A 25,677-nucleotide genomic window follows, 5' to 3' on the forward strand; every position below is an offset into this window, starting at 1 on the left:
ATAATAATCATAAACTAGAATGCATTATTGCTGAATTTTCTAACATAAATTACTCAATTACTTATTTTACTACAATACTAGTAATTTGAATTAATTTTAAATTGTATTTTTAGCATACGCCACGTTTTTTTTTATATTTTTAGTGCAAAATGAGTTTTGTAAATTATTTTAACAAATCACTTTTTGATTTATGTAAAGACTTTTGGACTTTTGTTTGAAAACTTTTAATAAAACTTATAGAAAACGGCATTGCATTTTCGTTTCAAGACAGATAGATAGATTTTATTTTGAAAATCAAGCACTAAATTAAAAAAAGTTTTTGTTGAAATTATGCGATAAGAGCTAACCTAAAATCCGTAATAATTTCTGCATTGTACATTTATTTTGTAAGAAGAACGTTGTAACTGTGCGAAACAAATAATAAGTAATAACATTCAATAGAATTTTAAAGAAGATTAAATTTAAAGTGACATTTTTTGCTACTTCCTTTAAAGAAATATTTTTTTAGTTTTAATTTACGTTGATCTGCGTACTTTTGATGTTTCGCCGAACTATCAAACATAAATAGAACATTTCCATGAACATGTTGTTTTCGTTAACTGTTCTGCAAGATTATTCTTTAATTAAAAGAAGTGTTATAGCAATGTTGTTATTAGATATATGCTTAACTAAATTAATCTTTCCCTTATTTGTTTACTAGACTTAAATTTTATGGTTGATTCTTTCAATTTTTAATGTTCAAAACATCTTAAGTTTTCAAATTATTTTTAAGAAAATAAGAAGTAGTCTGCTTTCTACCTGTTTTAAAACAAAAACAATTGTTCTTAATCTTACACGCTTAAACTGAATCCAGCAAAAAATTGTATGGATTTTAATGCAACAATTTTGCTAAACTCTAAATATCTAGAAACGAACAATGTTTTAAACTTTTACTTGAATAATTTCAGCAAATTTTCAAATAAAAGCTACATTTTAATGTTTCCTTTGAAGTTAAAAATTATAAACTACATATGTTCTACAAATATAACATATTTTAAACTTTTAAACAATTAATAGGCTTTTTAGTTAAATTAATCTATAACGTTTTTTTAAGTATCGACAACAATATATAACCAAAGACCTTTTGTGCTATTTGCTATATGTATATTTTCACTGATAAAACTAAAACATACATATATACAAACTACATTAAAAAAATTTTTTATAAAGTTTAGTTTTGCATGCTAAAAAAAACCGGTTTTAATTAAATTAGTTTAGAACAGTCTCAAAATATCAAGATTAATAAGCATTTTAAGTTAAAATTTAATTAATATAGATCTAATAATATACAGGAAAAACAACCCGAATACTTACAAAGTTATTGTTGATTGTACTTGCAAAATTAAATGATAACGTCAGTTTTCAAGTAAATAAATGTAAACAAGTTGCAAAGCTTTTATTTGATATTCCAACAGTTTTTACCTCGTTTAATTTGTTAATATGTAAACATAAAACTTTCCCTGGTACTTTTGTATTGGAGGATCTCTGAGGAATAAAGTTTTAGCACAAGAACATCTGTTGTATACATTCCGATAAGCTTAGCTTATCAGGATCTCCAGGATTTAACGCCTTATAACGTTACATCTTATAATTTTCCCTGGTACTTTTGTATTGGAGGATCTCTGAGGAATAAAGTTTTAGCACAAGAACATCTGTTGTATACATTCCGATAAGCTTAGCTTATCAGGATCTCCAGGATTTAACGCCTTATAACGTTACATCTTATGTAAACATTTATATTGAAATTTATCATATGAATTTTTTTTTTCAAATAATTAGGAACATTTATTTTCTGCACGGTACAGTTTGAATGGTTAAAAAACTATTTCTAGAAAACTGACATTTAAAAAGTATGCTAAAAATTCTAAATGTTTGTACGATATAAATATTACCTCAAAAAATCATCAATAAGTTACATATTTTTCTTATTATTTCTGTTTAAAAAAACAAGGAACAAGTTTAAACTAGTAATTTATATGGAGCATAATAATTTAGTCTAGTTTTGATGATCGATGTTATTTTCTCTAAAATTTTTTATCAGATGGTATAATCGCTAACTAAACACTTTAGTGCCTAAAAAACTTAAGAACGTTTAACAATTACAAAATAGTACACAAAAGTAGTTTATAACATTTTAAATTATTAAATAAATATAGGTCTTTTTCTAATAATATGTTTTAAAGTTTGTTAAAAAGGGAGCCAATAAATTTAAGAAGAAACACGAAATTTATTTTATTTTTCGAGCAAAAAGTTTTCAATTATATCAAATAGAATTCTTTATAAAATATCAGAAAAACACTGTTAAATTTTAAAAATTCCGCAGCTTTAATTTTGTATAGTTCTATCCGCGAATTAATTTCAAACCACAGTTTTAATAAATCAATATCAATCTTACTTTTCCACGAATTTCACTGATGTTAGATTTGATAATTTCGAAAGTATTTTAACACAGTTTATTTTATAAAATTCAGCAGCTGCTGTTTGTAGAGTTTTGTTCGAAATGCCAAAATTATTTTCAAAATACAATTATAAGAAATCACTAATAGTCTTACTATTCTACGAAATTTACTGGTTTTAGTTTTAATAATTTCAGTAAAAATATATGTTCTTTATTCATCATTGTATCATTAACTAATACAATGAATTAAAAGTACATTACTTGGCCTTTCTTTGAACTAAATCTTAAGAATAATTTTAAACTTTTTTGTTTAGTTTTTAATTATTTTTTTATCGATTAACAAGACTTGCCTCGTTGTAACACACATTTTGGTTATAAAGAAAGTCTATTGAAAGTTAAACAATGACTCTTCGAAAAAAATAAGTTATTTCTTATTGACATTCTCAAAAAATTAAAAATAAAATTAGTTAATTTAGAATCATCATTTGATTTAATAATATACTTTAAAACAAATAATGATGTGAATGATAATAATATTCTATATTGGTTTCTTTACGCTAAGTTAGTTTCAATACAGTTAACTAGAAAAAACTTTAAGAAATTGATTTATTCATTGCAAATGACAAAACAAAACATTTGTAATGTTCCTGTTTGAAATATGTTTATAAATGAGTAAATAAAAGTCTTATTAAAGTAACTGTATAAAATAGTTACTTAGCTCTTAATTTTCCTTAAAAACTGTATTTTGTAACTTAAAAACTTAATCAGTATTATAAATAATAATACTTAACTTTTATTTTTTTTAATGTTTTATCTAGTTTTCAATTCTATTAAAAGTAGTTAAGCAGTAGAAGGTTATAATTGACACTAAACTTTTTAAATAAGCATATTCTCAAACAAGTTCGTAAAAACAAAATATCTTCACAAAACCGTATGAAACTGTTTTTAAACTTAATTTTTAATTGCTTTTAACATAAGAAAACTTAAATTTTATCAATTTATTTGTATAGTCTTGAAAGTATTTTTTTTAAATTAAACTTAAACTGCATCACAATAAAGAAAACGATTTTTCTATGTAATTTAGACCAATGTTGGTATAGGGTTGATTTTTTGTTTATGGAGAATGTTTAACGTTCTTTGCATTTTTTGTATTAGATTTCAGAAGGTGGTATAACATAATATGATATTTTTAAACTTAAAGCTAATAATGCTGTTTTAAAAAAATTACTTACTTACTTGTGTTATTATTACTATTAGTTAATTAAGTTTGTAAATTATATTTAAGTGTACGCCCTAATAACTTTCTAACTATAGTACTTATTTATTTATTTTTACAAGTCTTTATTGATGTATATAAATACATTTGTTTAAGAACTCAGAGAATAACGGTATTGTGTTTTTGTTTCAAGACTAATTGATCTCATTTACTACTTTGAAAATTAAACAAATAGTATTTGTTGTTTTTTATATTATTTATACGATAAGAGCTAAACTAAAGTCCTTAAAGAACTATAGATTTTAAATTTGTTTTCTAAGAAGAACGTTGTTACTTTGTCATACAACAGACAAATAAATAAATCTAATAGAAATTCAAAGAAGATTAAAGTCGTAAGAATCGGTTTTTGCTACTTCCTTAAAAAAAGATTACATTCTTTGAAGTATTTACTAAAAAAATCTTTTTTAATTATTATTATTTTAATTTACATTGACGTGCGAACATTAAACATTTCGCAGAACTATTAAACATAAGTAGAACATTTTTGTCAACTTATTTTTCGTTCCTCAGTGTTAAGTAAGTTTATTCTTTAGTTAAACGAAATATTATAGTAAAGTTATAATTAACAGTATGCCTAATTAAATGAATCTTTCCCTAAATTATTTTCATTATTTAAATACAATAACTTTAAAGGAATGATAACAATCATAAGTATTACAATTCTAATTTCAACAAGTATCTATTTAATCTTTATAATTTAAGCTTCAGCCTTAGTAAATTTTCTTCGTTTTTCATTTGTAGTAATAAGAAAGTATAGTACTTTGTATAAAAACTAAAGTATTTTTTATTTTTTATTTTTTTGATTTTATGTTTTGAGTAATACTTCATACAAGTATGCAAACACTACAAAAAATAGATATTTAACCTTTTCTTTATTTTCTGTTTAAAACCAGCTTTTTAAATTATATCTAAATTCTGACAAGTTTCAAATTAGTTTAAGAATATTACAAATAATCAACATATTGAAGAAAACACCAAGTAGCTAGTCAGTTTTTTTTTAGTTGAAAAAAATGAATACTGTTGCAATAACATTTTAGAATGTAGATAATCTCTAAAATTGTTTTTTAATTACGTAAACAAATTGACGTCAAAATTAACGCACGCATTTATAACAAAATTTGAATATATTAATTAGACGTTAAAAAAATATTTTAGAATATAGTGACGCATTTTGATCATAGTCTACTGAAAGTTTATTCATTTTTAAGGTTATAGAAATAACTTATAATTTTGTTTAAAAAGTAGAAGCATATATTTTAAGAAACAGTGCTACAGCTCTTTGTTATAGAATATTAGTAAGTATTTTCATGTGTTTTTCAATATTTACTATTTATTTCGTAAAAGCATCATTAAAAATCATAATAACTGTGTATTAACTAAATTATCAATCTTTTTACTTTTATAGTTGTATATATTTAAAAAGATAGAAAGTTTAAACTTACGAACATAATAGTTAAAAAAAAAAAACGCAAATAAAAAATTGTAAATTTTTTAATTGTTATTAAGTGTTTTTATCATTTTTTTTTGCTCAATGTTAGTAACTACATATAAACTGTTGTAGAAAATATTAAAGTTTTTTGTTGTTTTATAATTTTTATATCAAGGAAACTCAAGTCTCAAATAATATACCAATTAACTTGTAAATATTAGTCTTTTTAAATGAAATTCTAAAACTTATAACGTAAGCAAACTTAACAAATGCTGTGAAAAAAAACTTTTCTCTCGTTTTAGAATCTTCTCTCGTTTTATTTTTTCTATTTTTTCACTTAAAACGCTAACAACGCTTCAATCTTCAATCATAATGTGAAGCTGAAGCATAATGTGGTTTCATCACGGCTGGCAGTAAAGGATTAACAAGATGGCATTCAAGCAAAAAGCACAACAAATTTATTTGAAACAAGAACGTTCTAAATAGATCAATAAAATCAGAGTTAGCAGTATTGTTGAAGCTCAAATGTATTACTGAAATAGAACTTGTTTTATGTTTGTTTCACAACTTAGTAATCAGACAATTTAAATTCGGGGATCATATTTTCAATATGTGAGAATTTAACTGGTTACAATAAAAAAGTTGTGAAATATGTTAAAACTAATTGCAACTTTATAATATTCGAAGATTCATATAAGTTTGATGAGGATATTTAAAGTTGCTGCATTGATATAAAATTTTCAGAAGTACCATGAAAAAATCATCATTTTTTAATTATAGTTTAAAATTTTAGATTTTTATGTTTTACATATACTTTTAGCTGTTTTAATTTTAATAAATACAATAAGTGCAATAAGGAGTTTCTATAACATTTTTTATTGGTTACTATATACAATTTGTACGACAATAACAGTTAAACTACATAATATTCAAAATAAAGGCTGCTAAAAATTTATACGACCATTGTTGTGCATCATTTTAAATCGAAATAAAAGTAAATATTCTCAGTTAATAATTTAAACTTACAGTTGTACTTTTTAAGTTGATAGCTATCGTACTTTATGGCAACATAATAAAACAAAAGTTGCTAACAAATTTGTTTTATAACATAAAAGTTTTAGTAAATTTTGAATTTACGCGTTTTTACGTTAGTTTATTTTTTCTTGTCTCTGCATTTTCTGTGTATCACATTTAACTTGTGCTTTGTTTAGTTTGTGTTTCGAATAAAAACCAACATTGAATATTGTGTTAATTAAAAAAAAAATAAATATTTTAATAGTATAAAAATAACTGTTTGTTAATCAGTTGTATATATTTAGTATCATTTAAGTAAATGAGTCCAACTTAGTTACTAACTAGTAAGATATAAACGAGTCATAAGCAGGTAAAACAAATTGACAATCATTTTAAAACTAACATAAAAATGTTCTATAAAAAAACAGTTTTAAAAGGATACAATTTATTTTATTTTTATATTTTGCATAGAATTAAAAAACTGATTAAAGTAAAATGATTAAAGAAAAAATTCTTAAAAGTCACATTAAAGCTAATTTGAAACTTCAAATAGTTATGAAAAAGTGTTTTATAGCTGCTTAAATTCAGTATAAACTTACGACAAAATGATTTATGATATTTTTTAGAATTAAACTTTACTTTGAGAATGTTAAAAGTTTTAAAATTTTTTGATTAAAGTAAAAAGTTTGAATTTAGCAATAATTAATTTTAAATTTTATTGAAAAAGATCGCATCATTAGTCAAGATGTTTGAAAACGATTATAAAACTATTTACATTAAGATAACCAATAACTTAGTAGAAACTACTTTTAATAAACTTAATTAACATAAAAACTACATAAAAATAGAAGCAAAAAGTTATAAACACAATTTTTTTTCCTTTAGATAATAAGTTATACACAATTCTTTGCTGAAAAACTATTTAGTTATTTTTTAATTATATTTTTTTTTCATCATTGTTTATAAGTTTATTCTACTTTAGTTACCAGTAACATTTTGTAAAGTTTCAATACTAGTTGTAATTAAACGTCATATAAAATGTGTGTTAATTATAATTGTAATGATAGTACTTTAATTTGTAGTCAGTTTAAAAATACAATACTTACAAAAAATACAATAGCTTTGAGATCTACCGTTTAAAAGATTTAACTTTATCAAAAGTAAATATAATAAAAGTAAATTCTTTTTTTTTTTAATTTTAACAATACTAACATTTGCACTTTTCAATGAAAATATTTTTAAAATGTAAGACATCAATTAAGTTTTTGTAAATAACATTTGGTTTTAGAAAAACTTTTTTTTACTTTTTGTAAGTACCAAACAAACCTTTTTTTTTCATCTCAATATGTAATGTTTTTATTTTATAAGCTTAATTTAAAAACACTTAAAATAAATAAGCATAACGAAAAAATTTAATTTACGAAAGTGTGTTAAGAAATAAAATATAATCTGACATTGCTTTTGTGTTCTTATGTTAATAGCTAACTATTACAATAATATATATATATAACTTAATGAATATAGTCTTTCCAATATAACATCGTGTATAAGTTATAGTACATTAAAAATTAAGTAAGTTTAAACATATAAAACTTATATGCAACATTTAAGATAAACTATTTATAATATTCAAGTGCTTCAGTAAAAAAAGTAAAACAAGTTTATACAACCTTTTTGCACACAAAAAGATATATAAAGCAATCGTGAAAAAACTTATTTATTTTACCGGTTCCTTAAAGCTTAAATGTCATCTAGTTTCTATACAAAAAAATTTAAAGAAACGTGGTAAATTCTTAATTTACGATTTTAAAGTATTAACTTTAAAAACTTAGTTTATGGACACTTACAATAACTAGTCATAAATAAAAAAATCTTTATGAAAATTAAAAATTAATGGTTTGAAGGTAGAAGGCTGAAGAAAGCAAAAAAACAAAAAATGAAAAATTGTCACAATAAACTGAAAAAGTCACAAAGGCAAAAAGTTTTAAACAACTTAGAAGGTTTAACAAAAATGAACAATATAAATATATAACATACTAAAAACACTAAGAATTTTGTTTAAAAAAAATTATATATAAAAGAAAAACAGTTAAAACCACTAAACAGCTGAATGTGGAAAATGTACATTATGTGTAAATTTTAGAGTTTTATAAAGGTATGATAAATAAAGATAAGAAATTAAAAGAATAAGAATTGACCAAGAATTAAAATTATTATGATAATGAAATATATACTGCAGCAAATATACAAAAACTGTATATAGGTCAAACAATAAACAGTTTTACTAAACGATGGAACACAAACAGAAACATTTGAAAAAATTAATATAGTCAAAACAGATCATGAACAAACGGACAATTTTTTTTGGGTAACTCATTACAAAACATTTCATAAAAAAAACGAAGAAAAAAAAGAAGCATAAGTAATTTGGATTTTGTATAACAATGGTAGATTCAGAAAACTAAATTAAAAGTTCTGTTTTAGTAGATTTTTCAGTTTTTTGTTTACAATTATTGTTTATAGTTACAGTAAAATATAAATATCTAGTGATCGCTTGTCTACTTAGTTCAGTTAAGAAATTTAACTATTACTTATATTTATTTTGAAATATACAATAGTAAGCCATGAACTGCAGTAATTTTTTCAACATTTTCACAAATTTAAGTACTATCTTTAATAAATTTTAATTTTATTTTATCCATTAAACATATCAAAAAAATTTTTTTGTTATACTTTTTAAAAGCAAATAGTTTTTAACAGAATTGTAAATGTTTTAATAAAACGAAATATATCTGAATGTGTTGTAATTGTTTTTCGAAACAGTTGAGACAGTTTTTTTCTAAAATTCTTTTAAACAAATTTTATTCTATGTTACGAAAACTAAGACACAAGTAACCTTATTTAACATATGTGATCATTTTCAGGAAATAAACTAAACTATAATATAAAGTAATGAGAACTCAAGTACGCTATAACAACAAAACAACTAAAAATCGCAGTGAAATAAGAATCAAAATTTTGTTTTTCTAATTACAGGAAGTAATTTGTTATTTTTCACACTTAATAATAATAATTTACAAAAAAAAAACAAATAAAAGTACTTTCCAAAATAAACGGTATTTTTTAATGAATTAAATTCTTACTGTTTACATATTTGTATATATTTTTTCTTTAATGTCTTTTGTATAAAAAAATCCTTTTTAAACTAATAGATTTACTTAAAAAATACAGATATATAAAACACACAATAAATCGAGTACTTTCCAAATACAAATCGTAATAGTAATCTATTATTTTTCAATAAATTAAATTCTTCTTCATTACGCAACTGAGTATATTTCTCTAAAAGTGAAAAGGATAAACTACTAAAAACAAATTTTATTTTGTTTCCAGTATAAGAAACACCTTTTAAAACTAATAGACTTTCTTCGTTTCTAATAATTTTTATTAATTTTAAAAATTCATTAAAACAAAATTTGCATGTTTATAGTCTCTTACTATAAAAGATGTTCAGTTTTATTTTTTATAGTTTTGACTTGAACTAAAATCTACTTTGTTTAATTTGATTTAAAACTGAATATTAAATTCATTGCTTGTTTTTATCCATGACAATTATATAGTTTCTTTCTAAACAATGTCTTTTTTTAATTTGATTTTTTATTTTGTTTAAGTCAGTTACTTAATATTTTAATGAAGTGTGGTTCTATAAGTTTTTTTATTTTTTTTTTAAGTCGTTCATTTCAATTATGTTGTTATATTAAAACGTTAATTAATGACACATTTTATTTTTTCGAACGAAATACGTTATAACAAAATATTAGTTTTTTACATGAAATCTATGTACAAAAAAAGTTATGAAGTGTAAACAAAAGAAATTACTTCCTTTATTCAATTTTTTTATAAAAGTAGCACTTACTGTGGAAAACAAAGAATAATTATTATAGTAAACTTTTTTTTTTTCGAAAAAGATTTTATAATAACTTGAGTGTTACAGTAGGTTTACTGAAAAACTGTTTTGAAGATTAACAATGTGTTTTAATTTTTAAAGTATTTCAAATAACAGAATTTATTTAAATCGATAATTATCCTACCTTTTTTATATACAAATGAAAAAAGGTGAATCATAAAAAAATTCATTTTTAATTTACTTGCGTTTTTTCACCAAAGGCTAATTTAAAACATATGTGAAAAATATGTTGAAATTTTAATTACATATATGCTAAACGTTTTATGTAAAAATAGCTTTTTAAAATTCAAATGTTTTATTATTTTTATACAGTAAATGAAAATGAAGAAATTATTTTATTTCCAGAAAAAATAACTTTGTAAAAGCATCCAAAAACCTTTACTATATGCGTTGAACTATCTACTAGTTATTTGATTTTAGAACTTTATTATATCATACATGAAGTATTTTATATGAAGAGACAATTAAAATAAATTTTATTGTAAGTTAACGAAAAAATATACAATTTTCTTATTTTACTAGCTCTATAAAAACAAAGTTAACGATTTAAGATATATCTTCAAAAAATCTAGAGATATACAACTTTTAATTTAATGTCTATTTCATTTTAAGGTTAAAAAGTTCAACTAAAGTAAAAGTAAAACCAGCTTTACAACAAATTTCTATATTACTAAGTCAAAAGTTAACGAAATCCGTTTATTTTTACAAATTATTTTTGTTTAGATGATGATGAAGAGTTGCTTTAAATGTATAAATATAACATTTAAGAATTTTAAAAAATTAAAATTGTTAATTACAAACTTCTTCAAAGCAAAAAATTATTACTTAAATGCCTGTCAGTTGAATTTTAAAAGTAAACCTACAATCGTTAAAAAGGAGTTAGAAATATAGTTTTATGAAAATTGTAAGACTTTAGAATTTTAAAGCTCCAAATGCAGTTTCTTTGAATTTCAGTTTCAACGTTGCTTTCAAAACTTTTAGACTTAAAAAGTGGTTTGTATAAGTTCTATAGTAAAACTATCGGCTAATCATATTTCGAACATGAAAAAAAGTTTTGAAAAATTTTATGTTACTTTTGTTCAATTAAACAAATTTTTATCTTTCAAGCATTGTTGTTTTTTAGTAGAAAAGTTTAATTATGTTTGTATTATCAAAAACAGCATTCAATTAAAAACTTGAAAAAATTATAAACTAGGTAATATAAAAACGCTTATATTTTTAATGCCTCAAATCTTTTTAAGATCTCATATTAGTTACAAAGAAATCTGTAATTAATTTTAAAAAACTGCGTAGTAGTTTTGTTTTTGAAACCGAAAACATTTACTGCACAACATGATTTTATATTTTTTATGTTCTGTCAAGTTCATTAAAAAAAAACTGCGTAGTGTTTTTTAATTTAAATTACAAAAATTTAATTCACAACCACGTGATTCTATAGTATTTATGTTCAAACGTGAGTAATTACTTCACGCGCGTATTGATTTACTAAAACTTTAGTTGTATTGTGACGTAGTAAACATTATCCGCGAAAAAGCAATCGTTACTCATAGTCACAAGAGTGGTTTACTGTGCTTTTAATTAGAATTTGTTTGCCTACAAAGGTCATGATGTTATAAAATTTTACTAAAATTATGTGTTAAATTATTGTTGAAGTTATTCAATTTTTTTAAATGTACTAAATTTTGTATAAAGTTTTCTTCATTAAAGTTTTTAAGCACAGTTTAATGATACAAATTTTTCTTAATAGATATTATTTATTAAAACGGATCATGAATTACACCAAAAAAAAGTGATAAACTTATTCGTTTGTTAAAAATTTGCACAGTTTTTATACACTTTTTTAGTATTTGTAAAATCCAAATGTTTGTGTATTGGTAAACCGCCTTGACATTTAAAAATTTGTTAACTCTTTCAATGAAAACGTTTTTTTAATGTTAGATAATGATAAAAGAATTAAATGCTAGTTTTATGTACTCATTTAAACTTTAATAAAAAAAATTGTTCTATACCATTAATAGAAAGACTCAAGTTATTGTATTACAATATAAGAAAACACATTAACTTTTTGTGTAACTTCTATTTAAACTAAATGAGTAAGATGGTATTAAAAAGTTGTAAAGTTTGAAGCATTAAATGTTTTTCTGTGTAAGTTGAAGAAAACTTTTTATTTTTTTTCCGGTTGCTTTTGATGAATTATATACAATTTTTTATAAGTTTCCTATTTATTAATATTTACAGTTAATAAAATTTTATATATTTAAATGTTTTTAAGTTAAGCATTTATTTAAACCAGCTCTGTTTATGTTTAGTCATATATAATTAAGTATTTAAAATAAAAATAAATTAGAATTTTGTAATAACTTTAAAATGTTATATACAACTAATGTAATTATAATATATCTATATTAATTATTGTAATTATATTATACAAACACATTTATGTTTTTTTACAGAAAACTTATATTTTATTCCTTTATATTTCCATATTTTATCTTGTTCTATTTGCTTTCAAGCTTGTTTTATTCAAACTTGCAAGTTGAGTCAAAATAAGTTGATAACTTCAGGCAATCGATATATTTGAGCTTCATAAGTTATTGCTTAAATCAAGTAAGTTTCCAAAACTTTATGATAAATATCATCGCAGTGTTTTTAGCTACAATTGCAAAAATTTCAGAAATGTTTTATGTATAAACAGTATAATTATCAAATAATTATATTTGTGAGCATTCTCATTTTCTTTTTTTATTTTAAAGTTTTATAAGAAATAATTGTTGCACTTTTCTGATGTTTTTTGTATAAACACATTAGAATTAACTTTGATTATATATGCTATAATGACATATTTATATAAATCTTTAAAAAAAAAATCACTTCAAGTTCTTAAAGATTTAAACGAATCTGTAAAAAAATCCAAAATGTTAGTTTTTAACGCTCAAAAAAATACTAGTTGTAAAACAATAAATAACTTGTATATTTCAATACGATTTCAGTTTAGTTTTTGGAGTTTTAGAAGTATAACATATCTAATGTTTTATTTTAGCATCGAAGTTGATTTATAACCTGTTTAAAGAAAAAAAATGTTTTAGTTTTTATTCTAAGTTTGTTACAGTTTAATTTGAATAATTAATATTATAATGAAGGTGGTGAGGATTTTAGTTATTTTTTTTATATTCTAATACACCAAAAAGCTTATTTTATTTAAAATTTTTACAACTAGTACAAAGTTTTAGCGACTTTGTTAATATTTAATACATATTTTTTTAATTCAGTTTAGTCTATTTTCCAACAATAACAAAACTGTTTTGTTAAACATTGTTTATTCAGTTGTGTACAATATTTTTTGTCAAGTCAACTGAAAGTGGTTTAAAAAGTTTTTTTTAAATTATATCAAAGATAAATCATAAAAGTTATGGTAGGCTTTATCTTACGAGAAATAACGATATCTAAATCATTTATAGTCTAAATATGTTTGAGCTAAAAATTACATCAAGTTCTTATCAAAATATAATAAACAAAAATGCATCAATGAACTATTTCAAATAGAACTAATAGGAAAGTTCTTTTCTAAATACATAATTTCGAAATAGATCTTAAATACAACATAACATTTAAACGTAGTAGCTTGGTATTTTTAAATGTTTGATTTTAATAAACCGTATTAATTTATTAAATGCATAGCTTTTCTGTTTAAGCTATTTACTTTTAACTGTTTATCTTAATATATGTATGACCAATGTTTATTCTAATTTATGCTTAGCTAGCTTTTGTCTGTTTATAAAGAAGTATAATTTATATGGGATTGTTTTGTGCTGTTTTTCAGTTTTGTTATGTTTTATTTGTTAGCAGTATATAGTATTTATTATGCACAAGTTTATAATTTTTTATCTTACTTTTATTAAATACATCTAAACGTAAGTTTGTATTTATCAAATTATAAATTTACCATGAAAAAATCTTGACTCACATTCTAATATTTTATCAACATGGTTGATCTGCAGTTTTTGCTTGAAACATATGTGTGTATGTCTACTCTATAAAAAAACAAAATACTCTCTATGGTCTCTCAGATAAACATAAAAAAACCATGGTAGATTTACAGTCTGAAAACCACTTGACAATGTGCAAATTTCATGGTTTTATTTGACGATTTTCAATATCAGAGGTATAAACCATGTAAAAGAATTCTAAAAAAAACTGAGTTCAAGCTTGGTTTTGTAACTGGAACTCTATAAAGCTCTAGATTTTATACGAGCATTTTTAAGTTCGTATTAAAAACACAACACTAAAACATTTATAAAATTTATAATAGTAAAACATTTATTGCAATGAAAATTTAATTAAAAACTACAAACTCAGTAGTTTTAATTTTTTTGCAGTTTTGCATTTAAACTTTTTCTATTTGTTTTATACTCAGTGTTAATTAAACATGGAAAAGATTTATTTTATTCATCTTTTGCTTAATTTTTAAATATCTAGCTTCAATTTTACCGTTTCAAAGCTCGACAAAATTGTTTCTGTTCAAGGTTAAATTCTTTTGTACTACAAACCCATATTTTCTCAATGTACAACTAGTCGTTAAGTATTTATTGTAGATATTCATACAAATTTGATTGAGATATGTGATTTTAAACTTTTAAAAACGTCAAGTTTAAAACAAAATGTTTAAACTTGACAGATTTTTAGTTTTAACAACTTCAATAAAATACACAAAACTAAATGAGCTCATATAACGAGCTTTTTTCAGTTTTTCTGAATATTGCCAATTTTTGGAAACAAAATCGAAAATGTTGAGTCAACATTAGTTAAAATTTTAAATGCATTTACTAATTCGAACATTTATAGTATGAAAAAAAAAATATAACAAGTATTTTAGAATTAGCATGTGTAAAAATCTGCTATTTTTTTTAACCTTTAACAAAAAACGGTTTTGTAAAGTCTAATTTGTAATACTAAAAAACATATGTATAATTATAATTGCAAATGTTAAGTTTATTTTAATTAAATTAACTATAAAAAAACCATCAAATCTTATCTAAGATCGTAACAAATTTCAATACACCGCTGAAATGTATACACGAATTAATCTAACATTGCTACAATGAAGTAGAAAGTCAAATACGTTTGAAGTAATGAGAATTATTTGATAGAAAGAAAAATATTTGCTAATACGAAGTTAATTACACGAAAAAAAACAGCAATATGATTCATACTTCCTTTGATAACAGGAAACTTAATAAATATAGTGTTTTAGTTCTCACACTATTTGTACTAATATACGTAATACAGTTTTCTAGTATTGAATTAATTGTTATTCATTCAAATTTAGTATGGGGTATTTTTGTATTTTTATACAAATTTTGACATTCAAGTACATTTAAAGGTAGTAGATATGTACTAACAATATAAAGAAGATGTAAATATACATTTACTAATGTTTCTATATAAACAAGAAAAATTGAAAATCGTCACTATATACTTTTTATAGTAACCCGGAAGTTATTTATCTACTTATAAACTAAAATGAGGATATTCATTTACGTGTTATATCTAAAACAATTTTAATATTGTCAGTTATTTATGTATAAGAAACTTAAGTTTTGCCTTGAAGCTCAAAAATAATGCTTTTTCTTTTTATTTAAGGCATCAATAGTTTCATCCAATCAAACCTTCTAAAAACCAAATAGTAATTGGCAACATTTTGTTAACCATTATTTAATTCAAAATATTTTTTAAATTAAAGTTTCTAAGTTTGGTAGGAACCTCAAACTTTTTAGACAATTTTATTATTTCTGAATTTAAGCTTTATTCTTATTAAGTATAATTTTTTTTATTGATTAACTTTCTTATACATTTTTTTTTACTTAAAAAAGTGCATAGTTTGAAAATATGGCTATAAAAACTTAACATTTGAAACATTTTTTAATGTTATTTTTCAAGCCAAAGCTCACATATAAAACAGAATTCAAATAAATGACTTCAACTTTGTTTTATCTTAACAATTTTCGCCGATAAATTATAAAAAATTACAAAATTGCCAAAATTCTAACTGAAAAGTTTTTTACAAATTGTAAGCTTAATGTTCAAATGTCGACATTTATTTTCGTTATATATTTGTTTTTAGTAAAAATAATTTTAAAACTTTATAAGTAGTTAGCAAATACACAAGTTTAATATTGTCTAAAAATAGGATTTTGTTTTTTAAATGTTTTACAACTTAGTTATCAGATTCATTCAAATTTTTTAACATGGGATCATATTTCTAATATGTATGAATTTAAATTTGTTAAATTAAAAATGTTGTGAAATATCTTAAAAAATAGCAACTTTATGATATTTGAAGATTCTAAAAAACTAGATGAGAGTATTTAACTTTTCTCGGTTAAAAATTTTTCAAACTAGCAAAATAAAACTGATGAACTCTAAGTTCAATTCTTGAGGTTTAAGCTCATTTTATAATAAAACATGTTATTCTAAAACATTTTAAAAACAAAAATTAAATATTTTAATAAAGTTACAGTTTACTAACATTAATATACTACTATAGTTGACTTTAACATTTTTAAACAATAATACAACTACATGTAGATTGAATAAAATTGTATTTAATATTTACTTTTATATGCAGATACAAAACAAAAATTTGCGAAACAAAAAAAGATTAAACTTCAAAAGAAAAATTAAATAAATCCTTTATGTAACCTATTTATGATGACAATTGTTTTTAAAAAGATTCATTTCTAGCAATCTACATGTTGCCAAACAAAAGTTTTAGTTTAATTAAAAAAAATAAATTTGATAAACAAGTAAAATTACATCTGAAATTTTGTTTTTTATAGATGTTTTTTTTATCACTGTGTCTTATGACTTTTTAATTGTTCTATGTAATTGTACTATTTTGTGCAATAATAAAGCATAATTTCTGTTTTTATAACTTCTGTTTATCGTATACTTATAAACTTATTTAAACTTATAACTCTTTATTATTTTTAAATCAAGTATAAAATTATTCTAATGCAGAAGTTTAAACAAAAATTATACATTTTAGTATGTATCGCAAAATATAACACTTTTAGATCGCTTAGATCTTTAACTTTTATAAACTTTTTTAGGAGTTTTCTAAAGTATAAAAAACGTTTGAAATTGTTTAAAAGTTTACACTTATAATAAAACAATTTTATTTTTCTACAAACACAATAAGTAATATGAAACAGACCGTATACTCAAAAGTAAAATTAAAGTAGTAAACATACATAAAACACTAAAAAAATTATTATCCACAAAAACTTTAAAAGTAATAGTTTGTAGAAAATTTAACTAGCTGCTGAAATCTTTACAGATACATAATGATTTATAAACTATTTCTGTAAATATGACCTTAAAATTGACACTAAAAAAAACATAACAGTTTGAATACAAGATAAATGAATACGAGTTTAAATTTGTTGTTTAAATATATGAATCTATGTGTTTAGAACGATCATTTATTAATATCTTTTACACAAATGTGTAAGTTTAAGTTACAAAAAGACTTGGTAATAAATAAGATACTAAAATAAAAGATAATTAAAAGCATGCATTTATAGTAACATACATATAATATACATTTAAAACAGTTGAAGTTAAAAATTATCTTCACTAAAATCTTTACACTACTTTTTTATTAATAGTTACTAAAGTTATGTATATATTTCTGCAAACTTGTAAAACAGTATGGTATTTAAAACAATTGCTAACTAAGCTGCTTTGAAAATAACTTATTTCCTATTTAAGCTTCCCATGTATTGTTTTAATAGCTTAATTTTTATTTTTAATTAAACAAACTTTTAGTGTTGCTAAGCACTTTTAAGTCAGTAAGCAAATGAAATAAACAAACAGTAAAAATTATATAAAATTGTTTAAAACTTTATAAGTTTTATTTATAAGTTTAAACTAATAAAAGAATTAAAAATCTTAAAAAGATTTAGTAAAATCTGACTAATTACCAATGTTGTGTTTATCATTTGTTAATAAACACAAATATTTTTGGAAGCTTTAAAAGAAATTTCTCTATACATTACAAACTTTTTTTTTAATTTAATAGTTAATTTGTTTAAATTTCAAAAGTTTTTTAGAAATAACAATACTGACAGTAGAAAAAAAAAGTTCAAATGAGTTCAACTAGTCAAATTTTAGTGTTTCACGGAAAACACCTACTTCAGTTAAAAAACTGGTATTCATCCAAAGAGGTAAGAACAGTTTAAATGTCAATCCAGTTTATTGATACAAACATTTTGTGCTTGACAAATGTTAGAAAAGTGTATAGCAAATGTGCGTGATACTAACATAAGGTGTTTAGAAATTACTACCAACAAAAATTATTTTTAGCAATATACATTTTTTTTGAGTTCAACATTTCGTGTTCTTATGTTTATGTCTATTTTTATACTAGTTAAAAATAAATATTTTCATTTTATGTTTTTAAGAATTTGAAAAAAAAATAATAATTTAGCTTGTTTGTGAAAAGTAAATTTTTAATATAAATTAAATCCAGTGTTACTCAAAGTGTTTTCGGTGTTTCTTTATGTTTGTTTATTTTAAATTATAATAAAGTTATTTTAAAAAAATTTTGAACATGTTTTAGGTTTTCAAAAACAAACTTTTGATCATATTCCGAATTTCTCAATAAGTTTTACTGAATAAAACACAAGAAACGTAAGTTAACGAGAACTAAATAAGCTTTTGTAATAAAAAGTAAAATAATTAGGTTTGTAGTATAACATAATACTTATATATTTTAAAAATACCGAGAGCTGCCGCTCTAAAATGTTATACACTATGACTTTTATTGTAAACAACGGCAAAATTCTGTAAATTTATTTTTTGTATAAATATCAACAACTGTTTAACTTTTACTTAAATGCTACTCTTTTATTATGTTATTTTGTTCCAGCAGTTTAGTTAACTTAAGCAACACATTTAGTCAACTAGAAGACGTTTAAGTTAAATTGCTAATGTTTAAAATTAAGTTAAGATTACTATAAAAACTAAAGCTCTTAAGTTGTATTAATATCTCTAGTTCGAACAAGTATTTTTTTAACATTTAGTGTTCAAAATACTCAACTCCGGTACCTGTAAAGGACCTGGTATACAAGTAATACTTAAACAATATTTTATAACTTGAATTTATTTTGCTTTCAATCTAAAGCTTTTTTGGGTTACATGACAATTCAAATTCGGAAAGCTCAAATTCGGAGAACTCAAATTCCGACAATTCAAGTTCTTAAAAAATATCTAAAAGACTATATCTCAATAAGTAATATAAATTTGACAAAAAATGAAAAATACATATATAGATCTTACTAATATCTACAAGCCACTTTTTCTTTTTTTCAAAATCAAAAACAATTTTCAAGATATTTTAAAGTTAGTTAAACTAACTATGTGTTTTTACTTTATTTAAGCCATATCTCAAAAATGTTTATAGTTTTGCAAAAAGAAAAAATTGTTTGTAGATATTGTTATGACCTACTAATGTATTTTATTTTTGACAAATTTACATTACTTTTTTATTTGTGGCTGTTTCAATTTTTTTTTTTGAATTTGAATTGTCGTAATTTGAATTTTCCGAAATTGAATAGTAGTGCACCCGCTTTTTTGCTGCTTAAAAAAATATTTATTTTAAAAAAGTAACATCTTTAAACTATCAATTTCTTAAAGTTTTATAATTACTACGATAAAACTATATAAGCTTGAAGTGTTTTTTTATTTAATTTGAATAAAAGTACTTAAAATTTTAGGAAACTTTAACTTCAGAATTTAAAAAATCGGACAAACATAACTTAATAAATTTTCTGTTATTTTAAACTCATGATTTGTATACGCATATAATCAAGTATTTAGTAAATAAACTAAACTATAGAGTTTTATAATCATATGATTAAGAATAACTTAAAAGCTTTTAATTTAATTATATTTCGTAGTTTCTTATTATCTACTACGCAAGTAAACGAAAAAAAGTTGTAAACAAATAATTAAAAAAAGCTACAAATTGAGTAACAATCAATAACCTGTGACTTCGAATAAAAAAAACACTTTTATTTTGTTAATTCTCGTACTGCAAACGTAGTTATTTCGCAGTTTTACGAAAAAACTTTGACGCAAAACAAATAATTAATAAATAAATGCTTAAAGCACTTAAAGGAGAAAAAATAAAACAGGATAAATTACTTTAGTAATTCACTTACAACTCGCTTATACTTTTTAATGGTTTTATTATATAAAACAGTTCTGTTCAACTGTTTCTTTTAAAACTTAACAAACGTTAAGTTTTTATTATATTATAACATACAAAAAGTGAATTCCAAAAAAAAAATATTAATCTTGAATGTTCATAAATTTAAAAATAAAATAATATTATGATTTGCTTGTAACTAAATAAACTTTTTTGATATTTTTTTGTCTGTCAAAACTACTTATTATGCCTGTATACATGTATATGTAAATATATATTTCTTTAAACTAGTTTTTAAAAAATTATCTATGTTAACAAGAAGCAGTAATAACGTTTTCTTTAATATATTTAAAATTCTAAAAAAGGGTATATATACAATTTGTTGAAAAATAATGACACAGTTTAAAGTTTATATAAGGTTTAGAAGTTGCAACAATTAAATTAATTGTGTACTTTTTACTTTGTTGATCACTTTATAGATTAAAATAAAAGTTCTCGACTTAACGATAAGGAAATCTCCAATTCAAAGTTTTTAATTTCGTTAACAAAACAATGTTTCTTTCGTTTAAACTAAATTTAATGAGATCATCTGTTGAATAAAATCTTGTTCAGATAGTATTATTCAAATATAATCAATTTGATTATAATTTATTCAACTCATGATTCGTTTGATTCAGTTCAAACGAGTGAAATATTGTTTCGTTAATATAATTTAGATAAAAACAAATTATACAGTAATCTTCCTTTATTCTACCAACATATGTTTCTGTGTGTCAACGAATCAACACACTTCAACTGGGTTCTGTAAAAAAATAATTACTGTAATGAGAGAATAGAAGCATAGAATAAAGTAGGTGTATATATGTTTTCATTAAAATAAGATATATTCTACAGATAATAGTTATTAATAGGTGAAATACTTAACATTAAATCCGACTGTTATAAAATTATATGATATTTGTAATTATTAAGTCCAAAATAAATAAGTAAGCTAAATTACACAACAAAATATAATATAAACAAACAACTTACGTTAATAGGAAAGATAACTAAATCAAAATTCACGGTTGTTAACTAACGAAAAAAATACATTTTTACAACCAATAATTACGTCACAATGTAAATGAGGCCACCTAAACTATTCAATTTGTACTGCAAGAATATTAATTTTGTTTTTATGTAATCCATTCTGAACAAAAATAAAACATTAACCATCAGTTAGTAAATCAATAAAATTCAATAAAACTTAACGGCGCTGAAGGCAATAAAAGTCACAGAAACTCGGTGTAACATGTATATTATATATTGAATGTTAGTAATGATTGAATCAAAGTTATATAGAATTAGGAAGCAGATTTAGTTCAAATGTAAAAATCAAAGAGTGAAAAAATTAAACTTTAAGGAAAAAAATTAAACTTTAAGGAAAAACACAGCACAAAAAAAATAATTATTACTAGGCTTACAATGTACTGACCGATAATTAATTTACAGCGACATACATAAAATCATAGTGACCTGAATTAAATATATATTGTATTTTATAATTAATAAAATAATTAATTGGTAAAGTAGGAGTCGGCTGTTTAATTTAAATATCCCTTACAGATATTTTATATATTTAATAAGTAAATTGTGTTATATGTGAAAGTTAAAATGTAAAACAACAAGGTAGTCATATGCTAAGTATAAGCCTGCAGTAAAAAACCTACTAGCTCTCTTGGGCGTAGTAGGTAAAAAAGCACGGTTTATCTGTGATTTGAATACAGGCTTCCAATTAAACTTGGAACTTAACATATAAAGGTGTGAAGAATTATAGTCGGAGGGTAAAGTGAATATATGAAATTTCAGAGAATAGAAAGTGACTTGTGTGAAATAGATATAAATAATAAATGAATAAAACTATATGTTACTTAGGATATATAATTATATTAATATAAGTTAAGTGAATGTGTGTGTGTATGTGGAAGGTGAATGAAAAGTATGAAAGGTGAGAAGGCGCCAAGGTGTTATTTGAAGAAGAACCGTCGGTTGTGTACACAGTTGTTTGAAATATCACGTCTTTTATTTAGTAATTGTTTACTATCTTCTGCTAAAATTGCCATTCGTTCAAGGTTGCATATTTGGCAGATCTTGCTCGCGCTACTGATGTTATTGTTGGCGTGGTGGAGGATGCTCCATTCCATTTCTGGTTTGGTTCCATACCTATCAAAATACTGCCAAACGAAATCTGACAATCTTGTACTATTCTTTTTATTTACATGCTTAAAAGTATACTTGTGCCCGGTGTACCTATCTTTAAAGTGACCTCCTGTCGAACCAATATACACCTTATCCTTAATATTATCATTAACATTATTATTGTTTATGTTTTTATGTTCACTAATTTATTTTTCTAATTTAGATATTAGATTTGACAGTTAAAGTAGTTATAGACTTAAAAGAAAAGAAAAAGTGTAAAAATATTTGAGTATAGTATAATTTTTTTTAATCTAAGTATTTAAAAATACCACTATATTAGAAACAAAATTAATTATAAGTTAAACTAGTAGTAACCAATTATTAACTCTACATTGGATATAAAACTTTAGCTCTTGTATATAACAAAACTTAGCAACATTGAAACTAGTTTTCTCAATAAAAATAACATTTGTTTGAATTACTTTAAATAATTTACAATAAATTATTTAACAGCTAAACTATATGTACAAGTTTTTCTTAACTAACTTGGTTTTGTATACAATTAAAACTATTCAATTTTTTTAAACATTCAGTTTTTTAGAATTATAAGCAAAAACTTAAAAAAAAAAGTTTTCTGTCTTAAAACTAAGTTATAATTTAATAATAAAAATCATTTTAAGTTTTTTTTTTAATGTAATGAAACAGGTTTTGTAGTTTTTAATAACTTATGATTTCAAAACTTAAAATTTCAACAACATTTTCATGTATTTCATGATGTAATATATTAAACAAAAGGTTTAAGAAGAATAAAAAGAAACAGTATCTGATATGACCGATAAAAATTTAGCCATTTAATTTAGATTTATCCATGAAATTCAAAATACAAACATTCGGAGACACTAAACTTTCGCAATTTTTAAAAATATTAGAAAATAATATTTAATTAAATTAGCGATCTAGAAATTGTCATATTTTTTTTAAAAATGTATTTTATTTTGACTTTTGTTTTTAAATTCACTAATGCTAACAAATATTTCTGTTTTTCAACTAATGCTAACAAACATTTCTCAATTTTTTTTTTAATTATTTGCAAAACTAAATATTTTATTCATATAAAAACCAATTGTTGCAACTAACAACAAACATTTATAATTAGTTTAATTTATTTTATATCTATCAATATTTGAATTTAATATTTAGTCAAAATCTAGTTTGATTACTTATAAAAGTAGTTTCATAGTTTTAGTGATTCTCAACAATAATAATTTAAATTATTACCGTTTTGTTTTGTATAACTAAAACGTTTCTATCAGTTTAGTTCTTTAACTATAAAAGTTTATTAATATACTCTAAATTTAAGATTTTAAATTTAGACTGGTTATGTAAAAAACAATTGAGAGTATACGGTTTTTAAGACTCAAAAATTTTGACTAAGAATGTTTTATAAGAGTATCAACAATACTTTAAGAAATAAAGAGACAAAAACTACATTAAACAATGAACTATATACTGCTATAAAGAAAATAAAAGATCTAAAAACCTAATTTGATAAAAGTGTTTTATATTCAAGCAGGTTTAGTAGTGTAATTTGCTTATAATACAAAATATTTTGGAAATTTTTACTTGGAATTTGAAGCAAAAAATACGAAAAATTGAAAAATAAAACACTATTTAAAATCCAAGATTACATAATAAATTACACAATATTTAAAAAAAACTTAAAAAAAGTGTTTTTTCGTTTATAAACTAAGGCTTGCATAATTAAAGTTTACTTTACTTTTTTGAGAAGCAGAGCATATATATTTGCTGTGAAGATGTAAAAAATGCAAGAAGGGACACTTTTGCGTGGTGTCAGTTTAGCATAGGTTTAAACTTTTATCACTGTTACCTTTACCGTTGGTCAATTTTTTTCTTTTATTATTTTATTATAACTTATTTTCAATGCTCTTGCAACATTTTTACTCATGCAAAAGTGTCTTCGTTCAAACATGATATAAGATACTTTATTTTAACATTTTTTTTTCTAATTCTTGTGCAAACTTGTTACTCGTTCAAAAATGTCGTCGTGCAAAAGTGCTCCTTCGTGAATTTTCGACACCTTTACATCAAAAACTGCAAAAACGATTTTTGATAACGTTGTGTAAACTTTGGACAATCAGATTTTACACGGAGCTTAATTTTACCATGAAAATAAGGTGAAACGGTTTTCAAAGCACTAGAAAGGTAGATAGTGTCAATACTTGTTTGAAAATAAATTTAAACAAAAAACTAAGTTTTTATATGTTCAAAATTTGTTCAAAACTTCCGCAACCGATAAATTCAGAACTCATTTGAACTTATAAACATAAATCTTTGTTTTATAAGATTTTATGATTTTATATTGGTTTGTAAGCTTTTTTGTAATATGATATAATAATAAATTTTTACAGCTTAGTATTTTTTTTTACCCAAACTGCTAATTCAAAATACATACTTTAATATTTACAATGTATTAGAACTTAGTTTTATTATAATTATAAATTGAACGTAATCATTCAATTCTGTTAAAACTACTGCTTTGTATAACAAGAGTTAGTTCAACTATTTTATATACATTTATATTTTATATATTAATATTATAGTTGTACAATTTCATATTTGTTTAAAATTAAGACAGTTTATAAATATTACACCAAAATACTCATAACATTTTATAAATCTTAGTATTAAAAGCGTATGAAAAGCACACATTTTAAGTATATATATTAAATAAGTATTTAAACAATTGTGGTACTTAAAATTACAATTAAAACTTATTTTCCACTGTGCTTGTAATTGTTGTCTTTCTTGAAAATTCAGTACTTAGTACTTAAGCTCGCTTGGTTGAGATCACAAAAGCAGTTTCTCGCGACTATGCCTGCCTGATGAGTCCTAATAAGGACGAATCCGGTCTTAGGTTGTCTCGGATGATGTTGTTGTTGGTCGTGTGGTTTATTATTTATTAATTAGTTTTTGCTTATGTTTTGTTATTTTATAGGTCCTTTTAGTTTAAGTTTTTTTTTTTTTTGATAAAGCACACAGATGAATCTGTACGGTACTTAATCTTAAATGACTATTTTGACAAAAGTTGTGAATTCAATATTTTTATTTAAATTTTAGTTTTAAAATTATGAATATGACCGTGAAA

The sequence above is a fragment of the Thalia democratica genome, chromosome 7 (assembly GCF_965202585.1).
Source record: "Thalia democratica chromosome 7, ktThaDemo2.hap1.1, whole genome shotgun sequence".
Taxonomy (NCBI): domain Eukaryota; kingdom Metazoa; phylum Chordata; class Thaliacea; order Salpida; family Salpidae; genus Thalia; species Thalia democratica.